The sequence below is a fragment of the Peromyscus leucopus genome, chromosome 15 (genome assembly GCF_004664715.2).
Source record: "Peromyscus leucopus breed LL Stock chromosome 15, UCI_PerLeu_2.1, whole genome shotgun sequence".
Classification (NCBI taxonomy): domain Eukaryota; kingdom Metazoa; phylum Chordata; class Mammalia; order Rodentia; family Cricetidae; genus Peromyscus; species Peromyscus leucopus.
Genome location: NC_051076.1, coordinates 48547949 through 48567527, shown reverse-complemented (window position 1 = coordinate 48567527; position 19579 = coordinate 48547949).

Here is a 19579-nt window from a genome sequence, read left to right as displayed (position 1 = left end):
AGATTCTCCTCAACCAAAGAATAGATAAAGAAAAGGTGTTATATTTGCACAATGGAGTATTACACAGCTGTACAAAATAATGACATCATGAAATTTTCAGGCAAATAAATGGAACTAAAAATTATCATTGTGAGTGAGGTAACCCAGACGCAGAGAAGCATGATACATACTCACTCATAGATGTAAAGCAAAGGATAGTCAGACTACAATCAACAGCTCCAGAAAAGCTAGCTAAAAAGGAGGACCCTAAGAGGGACTCATTGATTGCCCTGGGAAGAGGAAACAGATGAGAGCTCCTGAGTAAATTTGGGGATGAGTAGGGCAATAGAGGGTACGGGATAGGGGATGAGAACACAAGGGAATTCGAAGGTCGAGCTGCAAGAGGGAAGGAGTGGGCAAGCAATGAAAGAGTTATCTTGATAGAGGAAGACATCATCAGGATAGGGAGAAACCTGGTGCTAGGGAAGTTCCCAGGAATCCACAAGGATGATCCCAGCTTAGACTACTAGCAACAGTGGAGAGGGAACCTGAACTGGTCTTCCCCTGTAATCAAATTGGTGAATGCCCTAACTGTCATCATAGAGCCTTTATCCAGTAACTGGTGGAAGCAGATGCAGAGATCCACAGCCAAGCACCAGGCCAAGTTCCAGGAATCCAGTGGAAGAGCAGGGGGAGAGATCATATGAATGAGAGGGGTCAAGATCACGATGGGGAAATCTACAGAGACAACTGAACCAAGCTGTTGTAAACTAACAAACTATAGAACAGATGTGGAGCCTGCATGGAACCAAACTGTTCCCTCTGCTTATGGGAGACAGTTGTGTAGCTTGGTCTGTTTGAGGGGCCTCTATCCCTGGTACATGAGCTGAGTCTTTGGAGCCCATTCCCTATGGGGGGATGTCTTGCTCAGCTTTGATGCAGGGGAAAGGGACTTAGTCCTGCCTCAAGTGAATGTACTTTGTTGACTAGCCATGGGAGGACTTACACTTTTGGAGGAGTGGATGAGGGTGGGTCATGGGGGGGCGAGAGTGGGAGGAGAAATGGGTGGGGGAACTGTGGTTGGTATGTAAAATAAAAAACAAATTAAATAAAGAAAAATATTTTAAAAAAAGAAAATATCATAACAAAGTTTGAAAAAAATGGCTCACCAATTAAGAGTACTTCCAGCTCTTCCAGAAGACCTGAGTTCTACTCCTAGCATCCATGATGGCTCATCGCCACCTATAACCCCAGCTTTAGCGGATCCAATTCTCTCTTTTGCTGGAATTGCCTCTGCAAGCACCCTCACACACATGATATATGTTCACTCAAATGCACACACACACACACACACACACACACACACACAAACAAACAAACAAACAAGAATATATTAGTATTGTACAAAATACTGACACCAAACAGTACTCCTATATAGTACACAATAGAACACAAAGATTCCTTTGACTTAATTGCATTTTTTGGTTACTATTATGTATTTATTTCTTTCCATTCTTTCTATACTTACTAATGGTTTCATTTTCTTTGTAAACTTTCTGATCATACTCTTTTGTGAGAAGTCATATGTTTCAAATGTTCATTCATAAATATGCATAATTTTTATAATATATTTGCTCATTTACTTATAACTGACATCCCATTGATTTCAGATACCGTCCCTATCAGATTTGTTATTGTTATGTAGTTCTTGCCTGTGTCCTTTTTTATATTATGAAATTTGCTTTATATTCATTGACACAATTTATATATGTGTTGTTTTCCTTTGTCTTCTGTATTTATATTTGATCTCTAATTTGTTTCATAAAGTGTTTTTAGAAATTGTACCTGATTGTTTTTAAGTCTCTTCTTGTCTTAAAATATAGAATAGAAAAAAAATTCTCATCTTTGATCTCTCTCTCTCTCTCTCTCTCTCTCTCTCTCTCTCTCTCTCTCTCTCTGTGTGTGTGTGTGTGTGTGTGTGTGTGTGTGTGTGTGTGTGTTTATATGCAGGGATTTTTGGTGATGCTGATTTCTTGTCCATTTTACATCTCATCATTTTCTAAGTTTTGTATATTTGTTATTTGTTTCTGGTCTCATTTTTTTTTTCATGTCTTCTTTAAGGATTTCCTGAAGGGGATGGAGAGGTTTGTAAACAGTTAAAACCTTTTGCTAGTCAGTTAAAACCCATGTCCAGTTCCCAACACCCAAATGGTGGCTACAACTGCCTGTAATATCCAATTCTAGGGGATCCAATGCTTCCTTCTTGCCTCTGTGTATGTTGCACACATGCAGTGCACACAAACACATACTCTTTCTATATACATAGATAAAATAAATGAATAAATGATAAAATATGAATTGATTAGAAATTGTTTATTTTTATTTATGATTAGCTATCACTGATATTTTTATCTTTTTTCTTATATAAGTCTTTCCCTATTTACATATATATTCAACATTTATGATTATGTTATTCATTTTTACTTTTCCTGATTCTTAATAATTACTAACATTGTACATAAACAATTCTTAAATGTTTTCTGAAATAGAATTAAGGATAAGGAACACAGATGCCAGTTGAAGCAATGAACACTTAAGACACATTTTCATATCACTGCTTGGTCATGTTTGCAGAGAATCTATTCGTACCCATCTTTCCCCTCATGTGCTGAACACCTATCTTCAGGTTTTTTTCACAATACAAAACTTTGGCTGCTGCTTGTGGCATCATGAGCCCACATTAGGTTATTTTCTGTGGGCTTTGATCAGCTGTCAACATGTTTGTAAAGTGAGCACTCCCCTGTCCTCTGCTTTCTGAAAAAGATGGCTAGTTTTTGCGGCTTTTCCTCTGCCTTCTCTCACTTATCAACATTGCTTTAGAACACCTGCATCCATTCACACCTCCCAGCGAAGGAGTCTTTGATTTTTTAGACAGCTGTCCCATCTACTCTCAGTTGTCCCTGCACTGTTTAAATTGATTTAGGAGTTTTCACTTGTTCTGGCACCTTCTCTCATTTTTTGCCCTAATGATTTTCAAGATTGCATGTGGAATTTGTTACTTAATGTCACGAATGCATTCTACTCTCATTGAAGCTGCACAGTGTACATGTTTTTTTAATTTTATTTTATATTTAATTATTTTACATATCAGCCATGGATTCCTTTGTCATCTCTCTTCCCACCCCCCACCCTTCCCCCATTCTCCCTAATCCTCCCTTCAAGTGTACATGCTTTTATTGCAGCTATCATTACAGAAGAAATTTCCAAAGGATAGAATGTTCAAACCATGCAGTAAAAAAATGACATAAAAATTATATTTTGAACTTGGGTAAAACATTTGTAAACAGAACATGATTTAACTACTTGTCTTTCGAAGTCTGCTACTATTGTGAAATTTTAAATTTTCTAAGGGATCAGGTGTTCCCATTATTGTGGGTGGGACCTAAACATAGAATGTCAGCCCATGCCATTGGCTTGAAAATTAGCATTCAAGTATCAGCAGGGTTTAGTGAGGAAAAATGGTACATTTGTGATACTATTTGGCTTTATTATAAAAAGACTACGGAATTGCACCAAAATGGCTGGTCATCTTTATAACACTATTAAAATCATCATATTTTACTGGTTGGATTTTTGGGTCAGGCACAAGTGATAGAAATTGGGTTCAATCATCCGAATAAAAAGAGTAAAAAAAAAATCACTCCTATGATTTGGAATCCTTGGCCTGATAACATGCTTGAATCATGTTAGATCCAGGGACTCTAAAAATGTCTACAATATCTAACCAAGAAGCTATTTCCACTTGATACCCACTTGCAAAAGAAACATTAGTTTTCTCCAATGGAATTTCACTGGGCTTATTAACCACACTTAGAGTTATGTGTGATGTTCCATGCTCAGTTGTAGATGGCTAAAAAAAAAAATGAACTCAACATTATTTTTTCAAACTTACTGTCTCATACTGCTTGGGCATGATTTGTCTTACTGGTCTTTTGCTTGTATGTTATTGTTTCTGATATTGTGTTTTTATAGGTGTGTGTGTGTATGTTTCTTCAGCTTTCTCTTTGTTATTTCCTTTTTATTCTGTTTTGTTTGTTTTTCTGTTCCTTTTCTAAAAAGAGAGAGAAAGAAATTGTGGAGTTTGTTGGGTGGGGAGGAGGGGGGAATCGGAGGAGTTGGGGGAGGCAAAACCTGAATCAGAACATATTGTATGAAAATTTATTTTCAATAAAAATGCAAATAAAAAAGTCTTGCTGCAAACTGTTATCATGCCAAGTCATTCAGAATAATTATCTTGATAGATAATTTTGTTCCATGATACCCAAACAGGAAGATTTCCTATTTATATTGTTCACACACTTGAGATCAAGTACCAATGCAATTGTATAGCTTTGAGCAGTAGAGTCTTACACAATGAGAAACATAGGATGTTTGCTTATGTTAATAGGATGTCTGTAAAACAAAAATTATACCTGATGTTAATGGAGACATTTCAATATAACAAATATAATGTGATCTTGGAAAAAAGCTTTACATTTCTACCTCTAATGTATACAGAGCCTCTGAAATTTCATTTTTAAGTGGATTGAGGGAAGAATAAATTACACAGACTGGGTGGCTTCTGTGGTTTTGATTCTTTAGCTTCAGGCAGGAAAAACCAAAAACTTGTACTAGTTACTCTGATATTTTCAAGTTTTTCTGGGAATCCTGACTTAAAAATATTCTTTTGTTTCTGTTGAAGATGAATACACTAACCTGCATAGCTTCTAAAGGTTGTCTTGAAGTGGGCCATTACTGAGGGTAGGTCATTTAGATGCAAAAGGAACTATAACTGTGGCAGCAGTAGGTAACTATGTCTTTGCTAACTGCCTTATGTCTGAACTTTTCTTGTGTGAGATTATGTATTAGCTACTTTTCTGCTGCTGTGATGAAACACCACAAGCAAATGTAACTTATGGAAGAGTTTATTTTGTACTTCCCCCAACAAGCCTAAACAACACCTAAACCTCTCCAAACAGTGCCACCAACTGGGGACCAAGTGTTCAAATGCTGGGAACTGTGGAGGACATCTTTTATTCAAACCACCACATATGATATGTTTCTTTAATTTTTATTACCATGTATTTCAAATATTATTTTACTCACAATCAAGAATACCCACTTGACCTCATGTGATACATTCTCCACTTCAATAAGATATGTATGAAATACTTTTGACTTAAACAAATTGATAAGCTATGGGTGAACGATGGCCTTAGAGAACTTGGTAGTCAACTCCAGAGGAAATAGTATGTTCCTGATATAGGAAACTGTATGAGAGCTTGATTTTATTTGTAAGATTATTAGCGCCTCATAACACTGGGAATTTCAGTATCACACTCAGCAACTTGGTGATTTCCCAAGGCTTAAATCCAAGTGAGTTCATATGCTTGCAGACAAAAAGGAATCAGAAAGTTCAAATTACAAGTTAGAGTCATTTGATATTTGTTTCTTAAATATGTAAATGCCTTCTCAAAAAGGCTAGTCATAATATTCTAAAATATTATAGATTACATTTCTTCCTACTAAAGAACACTTCAATATCTTCTGAATTGACATTTGAGTAGGAGGTGGCCAGCTTCTGTCTTAGTTGTTGATTTGGCCATGACATTTCCACATTGCTTTTTTCCCTCATATCCTTATTTTGGACCACCAAGCTTGTACAGACCAATGTATAAAACACATTACACATACAGTACTTGGCTTTCTTCAGATTGTTGCTCCTGAACTCATTATGGTTATATGTACACTGATACTGCTGTGCATGTAAATACAACTCAGAATGTTTGCTTTAATTTTAAATGATTATATGATCTGGCTTCCAAATGGAAAATATTGAAGATAATTATATTTTTCATTTCCATGGTAGTTCAGAATTCTAAATAAGCAGTCATTTCCCCCTACTTACTTTAGTTCATTTATGCTTTCTCAGTTGTTCTCAGAGTACATATTCTAGTTTATATCTTCAAAGGTAATCAAAGTTGTTCAAGTAGTTGTGTGAAATTGTAAAAAACATAATTAAACTCACTGTGTGCTAAATAACAAAATGAGTTTCTAACAAGAAAGAATCTTCAAAAACATGGATGCCTACAATTTGAAAACACTGGCAATACTATTTGCCAATGGGGAACAATAGTTTAAAATATGTAGGTTTATTATTATATTTGTTCTCCTCATAAATAAATACTGTATTCCATGTTGTAGAGAAGCCACAGCACAGTAAGTTCTCTGAGGTCAGGTAGCTACTTAGTGGCCAGTTTCTTTACATTCAGAGCTTGACCCCTTGATCATAGGCTATTACTGCTTCTCAGGAGGGTGACAAAGGCCAGGCAGAGAGGAGGTCGATAAGATGAATGTGAAGGGAGGGAAAGAGGTTATCTTTTAGACCAGGGTATATCCACTTCAGAATTTGACACCTGCATACTGGAACCTCAGAGGAAGCTTCTTAAAGATTGTTTGTGTGTGTAGCTTTGTGCTGGAGTAAATTCACGCAACATTTGCCTTGAGAAAAGATACACACACTGACTCACTACTGTCACAAAATTGGGTTGCAATGAGGCTGAATAAAATAGTCCAATCTCAGCTAACAACACCTGAAGTCATTAATAATATATGTGACCTTTATATCAGTCTTTTCAATGATATATTCTTGTATCTTGCATTCTAACATTTTGTTCTTTTTCAGAAGACTGAATTCAGAGTGCTCAAAAGAAATTAATAGTGCATGGATTGAGTGGGTGTTTATTTGTATTGATTTCCTTTCTTTTCTCATTTAGTTAAAACTATTTATTTTTATTCATGTGTACGTGTTAGTGTGTCTTCTGAGTGTGTGTATGTGTGTGTGTAAAAGTGTGTGTGTGTGTGTGTGTGTGTGTGTGTGTAAGTATGAGCCAGAAGAGGGCATCAGATCTTCTAAAGCTGGAGTTACAGAAGGTTGTGAGCTACCCTACATGGGTGCTGGGACCCAACCTTGAGTCCTTTGCAAGAAAAATTCTCTTAACCACTGAAAAATCTCTCCAGCCCCATTGTAAAATCTCTGTATATTGGAATATAGATAAGAAATATCTGTATATTGGAATATAGATAATAATATTTCTTTTTATATATTTTCATTCTTATTTTTATACAACAGAAAAAGTCCAACAAATAGCCATTTTAAAAACATTTATACATGCAAACTGTACAAACCAAGGAGACAATGGGCATAAGAGCTTTCATTTCTTACCTTAGTGATACACTGGCTGAAAAAAATGAAATCAGGGTTATAAAAGCAATATAGTTAATATTTTGAACACCACTTTGTGGACAAAGGACATGCATAAATGTGCAGTATTGTACAAATTAATAATATATGCCAATAGTCTTGATTTGTTTAATATTTTCCTCTGAAAAGTGATGGTTTTCCTAATTTCCCATCAATAGGTAACCTTTACTCTTTGACTTTATTCTTAAATATGTTTCTATTATATGACTTCATTTTCAGCGAAAACTATTATTAGTTTGTAGTCTTGAGCACTACAGAATAATTTTGAAATTTTGACATTCATTTAGAATTGTCCCCAAAAAGCTATGAGTGGTTTATTTTAGCTCTCTGCATCTGTTAAAGTATCTTAAAAATAAGGAAACATACATATGCTACCAATATAAACCATTACCAAGTCATAGTATATTTGAAAATACTGAGTCAGGACCATTTTAACATTAGATATGCCAGATAGTATATACTATAAACTCATAAAACATTTACAGAACTAATTCAGCCGTGGGTTACTCAAAGTATTTTCCTTATTTATTACATTTCTTTGTGTACATGTGTGTGTTGTGGTGGTAAACATGCTTATGTGTGAGCACATACTATATATCCAGTATGCTTTTGATTGCTCAAGTATCATCATGGGAGTAGAAAAGTAGAAAAACATATAAAGAAATAAATACAATCATCTGGATAGTGAAGACTTTTTTTTTTTTCAAATGCAATTAAAATGACCTGTATAACTGTTTGGTAAAAGAGACAAATGATTGAGTGACATCTTTGCTTTGAGTGATTATGTCATTCTTCATAATAAAATGACCCTGAGGTTATAATACAGTCTTGTGGGAAAAAAAGTCTAGAGGAAAGGAAAATGAACAATAAACTGGCTTCAATTATAAGACAAGGCTAGAGAAAAAAAAAGTTAGCTCTTTTTTTTCCCTGTCTGCATTCACACATACTCCATATACAATGCATTTACCCTTTGTGACTGTCTTAATTTTGTTTCTGTTCCAGTGACAAAATATCCTAAAAGTAGCAAGGATTTTAGTTCACAGACCCAGGTTACAGGCCATCACTTCAGAGAGGTCACAGTGGCAGAGTCTTGAGGAAACTGGTCACATTTCATTCATGGTCAAGAGGCAGAGAGGAACAAATTAACACATGCATGCCAGTGCTCAGTTTTACATACAATTCACAGAATGGTGTCATGGTAATGATGCCATCCACAGTGGGTAGGTCTTTCCAACTCAATAAATGCAATCAATATAATTGTGCCCACAGAACAACATGATCTGGATGATCATGAGTCCCTCATTGAGACTCTAATTCCTGGTGATACTAGACACTGCTAAGATGACAATTAAAATGAACCATCATAATGATCAAGATGTGTATATTTCTGTCTACTAGCAACCAATCAACAGATACCAATCAGATGTCCAATGCTTTAATTCAATTTCCACATCCTGTTCCTGAATAGAGCCTTGCATCCCAATGGGTGTCAAATCCTAGGTGGTGACTCCCCACTTTAGATGCCAGTTGTGAGTTTTAGATTGTTTTAGCTGTGCTCCTGAACACCTGGCTCTAAATTGGGGGACTATTTCTCTAGAATTGGTTAACTTGCTAGGACAACTACAGACCTGTGGACAGCATTTTCTAGGCATTTCATGGTTTATTACAAAGAACATAACAAACACTATAGATAAAGAGCAAGAAAAACAAATGCATAGGGAAAGAAATGTGGGAAAGACACCCTTCAGAAGCATTCATGAACTCAGCAACCTGAAAGCTCTCCAAAGTCTGCTTATATTGTATCTATCTTATCTATCTAATCTACCTATCTAATCTATCTATCTATCTATCTATCTATCTACTTAAAATGGCTTTATTATGTGGGTGCATTGATTATGGCATTGGAAAATGCTTATCCATTTGATCTTGGTACTCTCTTTTCTCCTTGGAGTTTGTTGGGTAGAGTGAGACTGAATGTTTCAAACCTCTAATTACTCTTTGGGCATTTTGCAACCCAACTCCAATTCTGAAGCTATCTAGATTCATATATCTCTTATCTAATAAGTATAAAAAAGACTCTTGTTACTCCAAAGATTGCAAAGGTTTTAGGAGCTTTGTGTCATGAACTACAAACAGATATCAAGTATAGATTCCTCCGGACAGACAGGATTTATTGAAGGTTCCCATTAACGTTTCGGCTCACTAACAATTCCTTAGAATAAGTGTCAGTAGAAAACAAGCTGGATAAATTGTATTAGCTACTGTAATATCTTGCTAAACCTCTCAATGATCTCTCTTTAAATCACTGACCTGTCATGTGTAGATGGGATTTGAAAAGCACATATGGTGTTTTGTCTTTGATTTTTCTCTTTTCAGAGTTACTGACATAAGAAGTGATTCTTTTCCTATCGATGGGCATGCTTAGAATATAGGACAGGTTTTGTGCTATTACTATAGAGTGTATCTTGGTTTAAACCAGGAACCAGAGAATAAAACTAAAGTAAGTGGAGGAAAAGTATCCCTTGGTTCTTTCAGCAGAAGTAGAACTCCAGTTTGTTTTTGCTCCGGATTCTAATTTATCACTTCGGCTTGGTTGTCTTTTTGGTTGTATTCTCTGATGTTTTTTTTTTTTTTTTTTTTTTTTGCCACACTGTAAGAGTGAATTTATCTTTCTCCACTTTCAACAGCCACCTGGAAACTGATGCTTCCCAGTTTTATAACTCTGGACAAGTATTTGCTCCCGGAGTACAGGACTGACATATTCAAATCACACAGAATTCTTCATTTGATTCTCCATAGATGGCTTAAAGAGAACTGCTGCTCAAAAGTCTAAGAGCTTAACCAGGCTCTAGTTCCTTGTCCTCGTGCCTTAAATACCTTTGTGCTTTCTGCCATCATTTCCTGGGATTAAAGGCTCACTTCGTGGGGTTAAGGGTGTGAGTCTCCATGCCTGGCCATTTTCAGTGTGGTCTTGAACTCACAGAGATCCAGGTGGATCTCTGCCTCTGGAATGCTAGGATTAAAGGCGTGTGCTACCACTGTCTAACCTCTGTGTTTAATATTGTGGCTATTCTGATCTCTGACCCCACATAGGTTTATTAGAGTGCACAATATTTGGGGGAACACAATACCACCACAATTCTCTTTATTCTTTTAAGTCAGTTCTCTCTCTACACAGCTTCTATTCTGCTCTCTTATTTAACTCCTTTCTTGACTGATTTCTCTCTACTTTTGTCTGCTGTTCCCTCTAAGTGCTATCTTAATTCCTCCATCTAGTTCTGTCCCATCTAGGTTCTCATCCATGTAGTTATTGCCCATCCTATCTCTCCCATATCCTTCTTTCTCATCTTGTTCTTCCCCACATGGCTCTTCCTTGTCTTCTATTTCCTTCTTCTAGTCTCTGTTCTAGTCCTCCAATATAGTTCTCCTCCCATCTAGTTGTCCTCAAGTTTCTGAGCTTTACAGTTATATACCTATGCAATAACAATGATCTGGCTAAGGCAAGATCACCAGGCTTGAATTCCCTCATGGTCAAAAGGAGGGGCAATAAGACCCACACAAAAGAGCAGAAATTGTCAGCCATCATCTGCAACCCAAAAGGGAAGTGGCTAATGGAAAATGAATCAACTGAGGGCTAAATTCAGTTAATAGATCTGAGAAAGGGAATTTATGTGCTCAAACTATATTCTTAGAAGTGGTTGGGTAAAGTGTTAGGAGTCTATCAGGGACAAGTGAAAATAAAACTGCCTTATTTTCCTTTGGCTCCTTATCTGTCCAACCTATCTTGGCTGCTACAGTTTTCTGGCAGGATGGGGGAATGCACTCATTGGCTAGGCACCCAATGTCACAGCTAGATGCATCTAGTAATAGTTAAAGGGAGATCTGGAACTAGAGATAAGATTTGGAAAAGGAGAAAGTTAAGCTTAATTAGCACATCCACCTGGCCTGGGCAATTGTCAATGTAAATCTTTACCTTCTCTGACAGATGGTCTGTTCTTAAAAAGTCTGGCAAGTTTCTCAGATAAGGTACTTTCGTCCAGAGAAGGTTCTGGCTGGATAGTTTCAGAGAGGCTTGAAATTGGGTGTCAGGCTGTGTTGCCAATATTAGCACAGTTGGGGAAGGTTGTCCAAATATTCCAATAGCATAGGGGAAATTGAGCCCAATAAATGATCAACACACTGTTCTAGAAATGGAGAAGCTACAATAGCAAGCAAGAAATTCATTGCAGGAAAACACCTAATATTCAAGAGCCAATATCACCAATATTTCCTTGAGTCTTGGCTTTATCCTCTGGAAATGCCCTTAGCTTCTTCCAGGTATTAGCTTTCGCCACAGCCAACTTAATTCCTACTTCATATTCCTGCAGCTCCCAGCAACAGAGTTTGTTGCTGAACCTGGGGCGTTGGTAGGTTGTAAGCAGGCACATAAGTTTCTGTTGGCCCTGTCCCTACCCCTACACGGCTGTAAACATGCATGGCTTTGCCTAGTTTTTTAAATTTATTTTTTATCCTCTTTCTTTTTTTATTCTTCTCTCATAAATTACATCCCAACCATAGTTTCCCCTCCCTCTACTCCCTCCAGTCCTCCCCCCACAACCTCCTCTCTTCCTCAGATCCACACTTAACTCTATTTCCCTTCAAAAAAAAAGAAAGGAAGAAAGAAAGAAAGAAAGAAAGAAAGAAAGAAAGAAAGAAAGAAAGAAAGAAAGAAAGAAAGAAAGAAAATAAAACACCAGGCCTCCCAGGTATCACCTGAACATATCATAAAATGTTACAGTAAGTCTAGGCACAAACCTTCATATCAAAGCTAGAGGAGGCAAACCCAGTAGGAGGAAAAAGTTCCCAAGAACACATGAAAGAACCAGAGACATCCCTCACTCCCACTGTTAGGAGTCCCACAGGAACACCTAGTTACACAACCATATGCAGAGGACCTAGCTCAGAACCATATGGGTTCCCTAATTTTCATTTTAGTCTCCATGATCCCCTATGAACCCTGTTTAGTTGATTCTGTGGGCCGTGTTCTCCTGGTGTCCTTAATACCTCTGGCTCCTACAATCCTTCCTCCCCCTCTTCTGCGGGGTTCTCCTGGCTTCGCCTAGTGTTTGGCTGTGAGTCTCTGCATCTGCTCCCATCAATTGCTGGATAACACTTCTCTGATGAAAATTGGGTGAAACACCGATCTATGAGTATAGCAGAGAACCATTAGTAATTATTTCATTGATTTTTTTTCTAGTGGTGTTAGGTTCTGTCATGGATCTCTATGCTGTCCATCCTCTCTTCCTTGGCCATTCGGGTGTGGGCTCCCTCTCTTGGCATGGGCTCTGTCTCTTAGGGTGGGCCTCAAGTTGGACCAATCATTGATTGGCCACTCTTACAAGTTCTCTACCACCATTAACCCAGCACAACTTGTAGGCAGGACAGAGTGTAGGTCGAAGGTTTTGTGGCTTGTCGGAGTCTCAGTCCCATGGCTAGAAGCCTTGCCTCGTTATAGAAGATGGCCGGCTCAGGTTCCGCATCCCCCATTACAAGGACTCTTTACTAAAGTCAATCCTGTAGAGTCCAGGGAGTTTCCACCACAATAGACATCGCCTCTCCCTGCAAATGCTCCCCCCCGCCCAGTTCTGATAGTCACTCTCAGTACTCTCTCCCTCATCATCCTCATCCCTCCTGTTCCCATCCCCACCGTCCCCCAGTCCACCTGAAAAATCTATTATGTTTCCCCTAGCCAGGGTGATCAATGTGTCCTCCTTATTACTTAATCTCTCTAAATTGTAGCAAGATCATCATTTACTTAACAGCTAATATCCACTAATAAGTGTGTACCTACCATATTTGACTTTCTGAGTCTGGATTACCTCACTCATGAGGATTTTCTCTAGTTCCATCAATTTGCCTCCAAATACCATGTCATTGTTTTTTAACAGCTGACTAATACTCCATTGTGTAAATGTACTACAATTTATTTATCCATTCTTCTGTTGAAGGACATATGTTGTTTCCAGTTTCTGGCTATTATGAATAAAGCTGATATAAACACAGATGAACAAGTGTCCTTGTGGTAGGATGAAGCGTCCTTTGGGTATATGTTCAGGAGTGGTATAGCTGGGTCTTGGGGTAAATAAATTCCCAACTTTCTGGGAAACAGTAGTCTTGATTTTCAAAGTAGCTGCACAAGTTTGTACTCCTAGTAACAATGGAGGACTGTTCCCCTTGCTTCACATTCTTCCCAGAATGAACTGTCACTTGTGTTTTCGATCTTAGCCATCTGACTGGTGTAAGATGGAATCACAGAGTTGTTTTGATTTGCATTGCCCTGATGGCTAAGGATGTTGAACATGTCTTCAAGTGTTTCTTGGCCATTTGAGATTCCTCTGTTAAGAATTATCCACTTAGATCCAAACACCATTTTTAAATTGGATTATTTATTTTATTGATGTCTAGTTTCTTTACACACACACACACACACACACACACACACACACACACACACGATATTAGCTCTATCTCAGATATGGAGTTGGTGAAAATCTTTTGCCATTATGTGGGCTGACATTTTGTACTATTGATGGTGTCTTTTGGCTTATGGAATCTTTACACTTTCATTAAGTCCCATTTATTAATTGTCAGTCTTAGTGCCTGCACTATTTGTGTTCTGTTGAGAATGTTGTCTCCCCTGCCAATGCATTCCAGGCTATTTCCCACTTTCTCTTTTATCATGTTCAGTGTATCTGGATTTAATTTGAGGTCTTTGATTCACTTGGATGAGAGTTTTGTGCAGAGTGATAAATATGGATCTATTTGGATTCTTCTACCTGCTGACATCCAGTTAGACCAGCGTCATTTATTGAAGATGCCTTCTATTTTCCATTGTTTAATTTTGGCTTCAGTGTCAAAAATCATGTGTCCATCATTGTGTGGATTTATGTCTAGGTCTTCAATTCAATACTATGTGTTTTTTATTATTACAACCCTGTAATAGGGCTTGAAATCAGGGATGATGATTCCTCAGAAAGTACGTTTATTGTACAGCATTGTTTTAGTTATTCTGGGTTTTTTTTTTTTCCAAATGAAGTTGAGTATTGTATTCTTAAGGTTTGTAAAGAATTGTGTTAGAATTTTCATGGAGATTGTGTTGAATCGATGGATTGCTTTTAGTAAGATTGCCATTTTTACTATGTTAATCCTATCTATCCATGAACATGGGAGATATTTCCATCTTTTGATATATTCTTCAATTTCTGTCTTCAAGGATATGGAATTCTTATCATACGGGTCTCTCACTTGGTTGGATAGAGTTAGCCCAAGATAGTTTATATGTGGCTATTGTAAAGGATGTTGTTTCCCTGACTTCTTTTTCAGCCTGTTTGTTGTTTGTATACAGGAGGGCTACTGGTTTTTATTTTTTAGTTAATCTTGTATCCAGCCACTTCAATGAAAGTGTTTATCAGCTGTAGGAGTTCACTGGTAGAGTTTTTAGGGTTTCTTTTATATACTATCATATCATCTACAAATAATGATACTTTGACTTCTTCCTTTCCAATTTGTATGCCCTTGACCTGCTTTAGTTGTCTTATTGTTCTAGCTAGAACTTCAAGTACTATTTTGAATAGATATTGAAGAGAATGGACAGCCTTGTCTAGTTTCTGATTTTAGTGGAATTGCTATAAATTTTTCTTCCTTTAATTTGATGTTCCTAACAGAGTGCTGCATATTGCCTTTATTATGTTTAGGAATATCCCTTGTATCCCTGGTCTCTAAGACTTTATTTTTTAATCATGAATGGATGTTGAATTTTCTCAAAGGCTTTTTCAGAATCTAACAAGAGGATCATGTGATTTTTTTTTTCCTTTCAGTTTGTTTATGTCATGGATTACAATGACTATTTTCTTATGTGGAACCATCCTAGTATTTCTTGGATGAAACCTACTTGATCATGGTGCATGATCTTTTGTTTTATGAGTTCTTGGATTCAGTTTGCAAGCATTTTAGTGAGTATTTTTGCACCTGTGTTCATGAGGGAAATTAGTCTCTACTTCTCTTTCCTTGTTGAATCTTTGTGTGGTTTGGGTATCAGGGTGACTGTGGACTCATAACTGAACTTGTCAATGTTCCTTCTGTTTCTATTTTGTGAAATAATTTGAGGAGTATTGGTGTTAGTTCTATTTTGAAACTCTGGGAGAAATCTGAGCTAAAATCTTATGACCGTGGGCTTTGTGGGGGGTGGGGGGTGGGGTTGGGAGGTTTTCAATTTCCTGCTTCTATTTCCTTAGGTGTAATAGGTCTATTTAAATTGTTTATCTGATCTTGATTTAACTTTGGTAAGTGGTATCTATGGAGATTGTTATCCACTACTTTTAGATTTTCCATTTTTGTGGAGTATACATTTTTAAAGTATGACCTAATGATTCTTTGATTTCCTCTGTGTTTGTTGTTATGTCCTTTTTGTTGTTTCAGATTTTGTTAATTTGTATATTCTCTCTCTGTGTCTTTTAGTTAGTGTAGATAAGGGTTTGTCTGTCTTGTGGATTTTCTCAAAGAACCAACTCTTTGTTTTATTGATTCCTTGTATTGTTCTTTTCATTTCTATCTAATTGATCTTAGCCTTCAGTTTGATTATTTCCTGCTGTCTACTCCTCTTGGATTACCTTGCTTCTTTTTGTTCAGGAGCTTTTAGGTGTGCTCTTAAGTTGCAAGTATTAAATCTTTCTAATTTCTTTGTGTAAGCATTTAGTACTATGAAGTTGCCTCTTAGCACTGCTTTTATTGTGTTTATGTATGCTGTGCATTCATTTTCATTGTATTCTAGGAAGTCTTTAATTTCTTTCTTTATTTCTGCTTTGATCTAGCAGTCATTTGGTTGAAAATTGTTCAGTTTCCATGAGTTTGTAAGCTTTCTGTTGTTTCTGTTCTTGAAAATCCAGGTTTAATCCTTGGTGGTCTGATAGGATGCAGGTGGTTGTTTCAATTTTCTTGTATCTGTTGATAGTTGCTTTGTGATGGAGTATGTGGTCAGTTTTTGAGAATGTTCTATGAGGTGCTGAGCAGAAAGTATATTCTCTTGTGTTTGGGTGAAATGTTCTCCAAGTACCTGTTATGTCCATTTAGTTCATAACAAGTATTGGCTCCATTATTTTTCTTTTAGTTTTTGTCTGGATGATCTGCCCATTGGTGTGAGTAAGGTATTGATTTCTCCCACTATCAATGAGTGAAGTTTAGAGTGTGATTTAGGCTTTGGCAGTATTTCCTTTACAAACCCGGATGCCTTTGAGTTTGGGCATAGATTTTAAAAATTGAAAGATCATTTTGGTGTATTTTTCCTTTGAAAATGAAATGTTCCTTCCTTGTCTGTTTTGATTAATTTTGGTTTGGCGTTTATTTTGTTAGATATTATAATGACTACACCAGATTGTTTCTTAACTCCATTTGCTTGGAAAATCTTTTTCCATGCCTTTATTCTGAGATAATGTCTATTTTTGATGTTGAGGTATGTTTCTTGTACACAGCAGAAGGCTGGATCCTGTTTTCCCACCCATTCTGTTAGCCTGTGTCTTTTTTTTTTTCTGGGGAATTGAGTCTATTGATATTGGGAGATAATAATGACCAATGACTGTTAATTCCTGTTATTTTGTTGTTGTTAGTGGTGGTGGTGGTAGTGTGTGTGTGTGTGTGTGTTGTGTGTGTGTGTGTGTTTTCCTTCTTTTGATTTTGCTGGTGTGAGATTATTTATTTCCTGTGTTTTTGTGGGTGTAGTTCACCTCCTTGAGTTGGAGTTTTCTGTAGAGCTGGATTTGTGGATAGATATTATTTAAATTTGACTTTATCATGTAATATCTTGTTTCTCCATTTATGGTAATTCAAAGTTTTGCTGGGTATAGTAGTGTGGGCTGGCATCTGTGGTCTGTTAAGAGTCTACAGGACATATATCCTGGCCCTTTTCCCTTTCAGATTTTAATGTTATTTCTTTGTTCTGTATATTTAGTTTTTTGATTATTGTGTGGTGAGGGGACTTTCTTTTCTGGTCCAATCTACTTGGTGTTTTGTAAGCTTCTTGTACCTTTATAGGCATGTCCTTCTTTAGGTTAGGAAAATTTTCTTCTATGAGTTTGTTGAAAATATTTCTGGTGTTTAATCTGAGATACTTCTTCTTCTACTCCTATTGTTTTTCTATTAGGTTTGGTCTTTTCATAATGTCCCAGATTTCCTGGATGTTTTGTGTCAGGATTTTTTTTTTTTTTTAGATTTACCATTTTCTTTGATGTATATATTTCTTCTATTGTATCTTCAAAGTCTCAGATTCTCTCTTCCATCACTTGTTTTCTGTTGGTGATGTTTGCATCTGTAGTTCCTGTTCACTTACCTAGATTTTCTGTTTCTAGAATTCTCTTAGTTTGTGTTTAATTTATTGTTTCTATTTCCATTTTCAGGTGTTGAACAGTTTTATTCATTTCTTTCAACTATTTTTTTTCTCTTGGCTTTCTTTAAAAGATTTATTCACTTCATTTTTAATGAACTTTATCATTTTCATAAAGTTGGTTTTCTTGTGCTTCATCTGTGTTGGAATAGTCAGGGCTTGGTGTAGTAGGATAGCTGGGCTCTGATGGTGACATATTGCCTTGGCTGTTGTTGATTGTGTTCTTATACTGGTGTCCAGGCATCTGGCTTTGGTGTGATTATAGGTGTAGGTGCCGATTTTTGAGTTTGTCTTTGTTCATTGATTTTTGTTTCTTCTCTGGTGTTCAGGCTGTAATGGCTTGTGGTTGAGTAGTGAGTCTCCACTTGAGTTAGGGACTGGGTTTCTGATGGCCAGGGGGGCCTCTGGTCCAGCAGGGGGTTTCCACTTGAGTTTGGGGTGGAGTTCTGGCAGTTGGTATGGCCTCTGGTCCATCAGGGGGTCTTCCACAGGAGGTAGGAGCCTGTATATGGTTATGGGAAGTGTTGAGGCCACTGGGGGTAGGCTGGGCAGGCATTGAGTGGGGATAGTCCCAGGTGGGTGGCCTGCCAGCAGTTATGGTGCCTGGTGGGTCCTCTGGTTAAGCAAGGGGCCTCTGCTGGCACAGGGGGACTGGACAAGGAGGGGAGGGGTGGGTGTGGGTAAGGTGGATGGGCATTGAGAGAGTAGGGGTAGTTCTCAGGCAAGTGGCCTACCTAGAGTTCTGCTTGCTGGTGTGGCCTATGGTAGAGCAGGGGCCTTCTCCTGGAGTTGTGTGCCTGGATATGGTGATGAGGATAGGGGAAGTAGTTGGGGGTAGGTGGGCTGGGCACTGAGTGAGTGGGAGCAGTTAGCAGGTGAGGGGATTACCTGGTGTTCTGTTGGCTAGTGTGGCCTCTGGTGTAGCAGGGAGCTTCTCCACTATAGTTTGTGGGTGGGGATATTGCTTTGCTCAGCTTTTATTGTGGGTGTACAAATCAAACTCAGATTCTTGTTCTTCTGCTATAAGCACTCTTATCTGCTCAACCACCTCTCCAGCCCTTCACCAGGGCCTTCTTCTAGCTGTTCTGTGTACTCTAGGACATGCTACCCCTACTGTCTATACACCACCCCTCATTTTCCATTCACTAGTATAAGTGTCAACTCCTTCATCAGAAGGCCTTCCCTCTTAATTTTCCATATTCAGAAACAGGTGTCTCTGTGTACTCAGCAGCCCATGGTAATCTCTGCTGAGACCATTGCCTTTCCTGCACAGTCAGTCCTCTACTTCCACTGCTTGCAATCCCTTATCCTTTGGATTATGAGAAAGTCAAGTCAAAGTAACTGCTTAGAATAGAACATATTCACACAGTTATGTTAGGTAGCTTAAAGCTGTTATCTGAATGAATGGCATCATTGCCTGCATACTAAGGTCCTATGAGGTACACAGCCTGACATATACAATGTTTTTGTTTTCTGTTTTAATGTTATTTTTCAGTAGTCCTTGTAGGTCTATGTAGACATGATAATAACAGTTTGTGTATTTTGCCCATAAATTATGTATCTAAGTACATTTATATATACATACCTTTGTACACACACAAATCATTTTTAAGTTTTAGATAAAATTATCCATTTTAGTCTCTGACTGCAATTATGTTAATTATGCATACAATGAATAAATTATTAATTGTTAATAAAACCATTCTTCACTTATAGGAATTAATATTTTCTTGTGTTAAAACATTTGTATAGTCAACATATTGGAAAGGAAAAAATTTTGAAAATAACATTTGTTAGTCAAATAGAAAGAAATTGGAAAATGTCTTCAAATGTGCTTTCTAGAAAATAAAATTAAAATTTCAAAAACCAAGGAATTATTAACA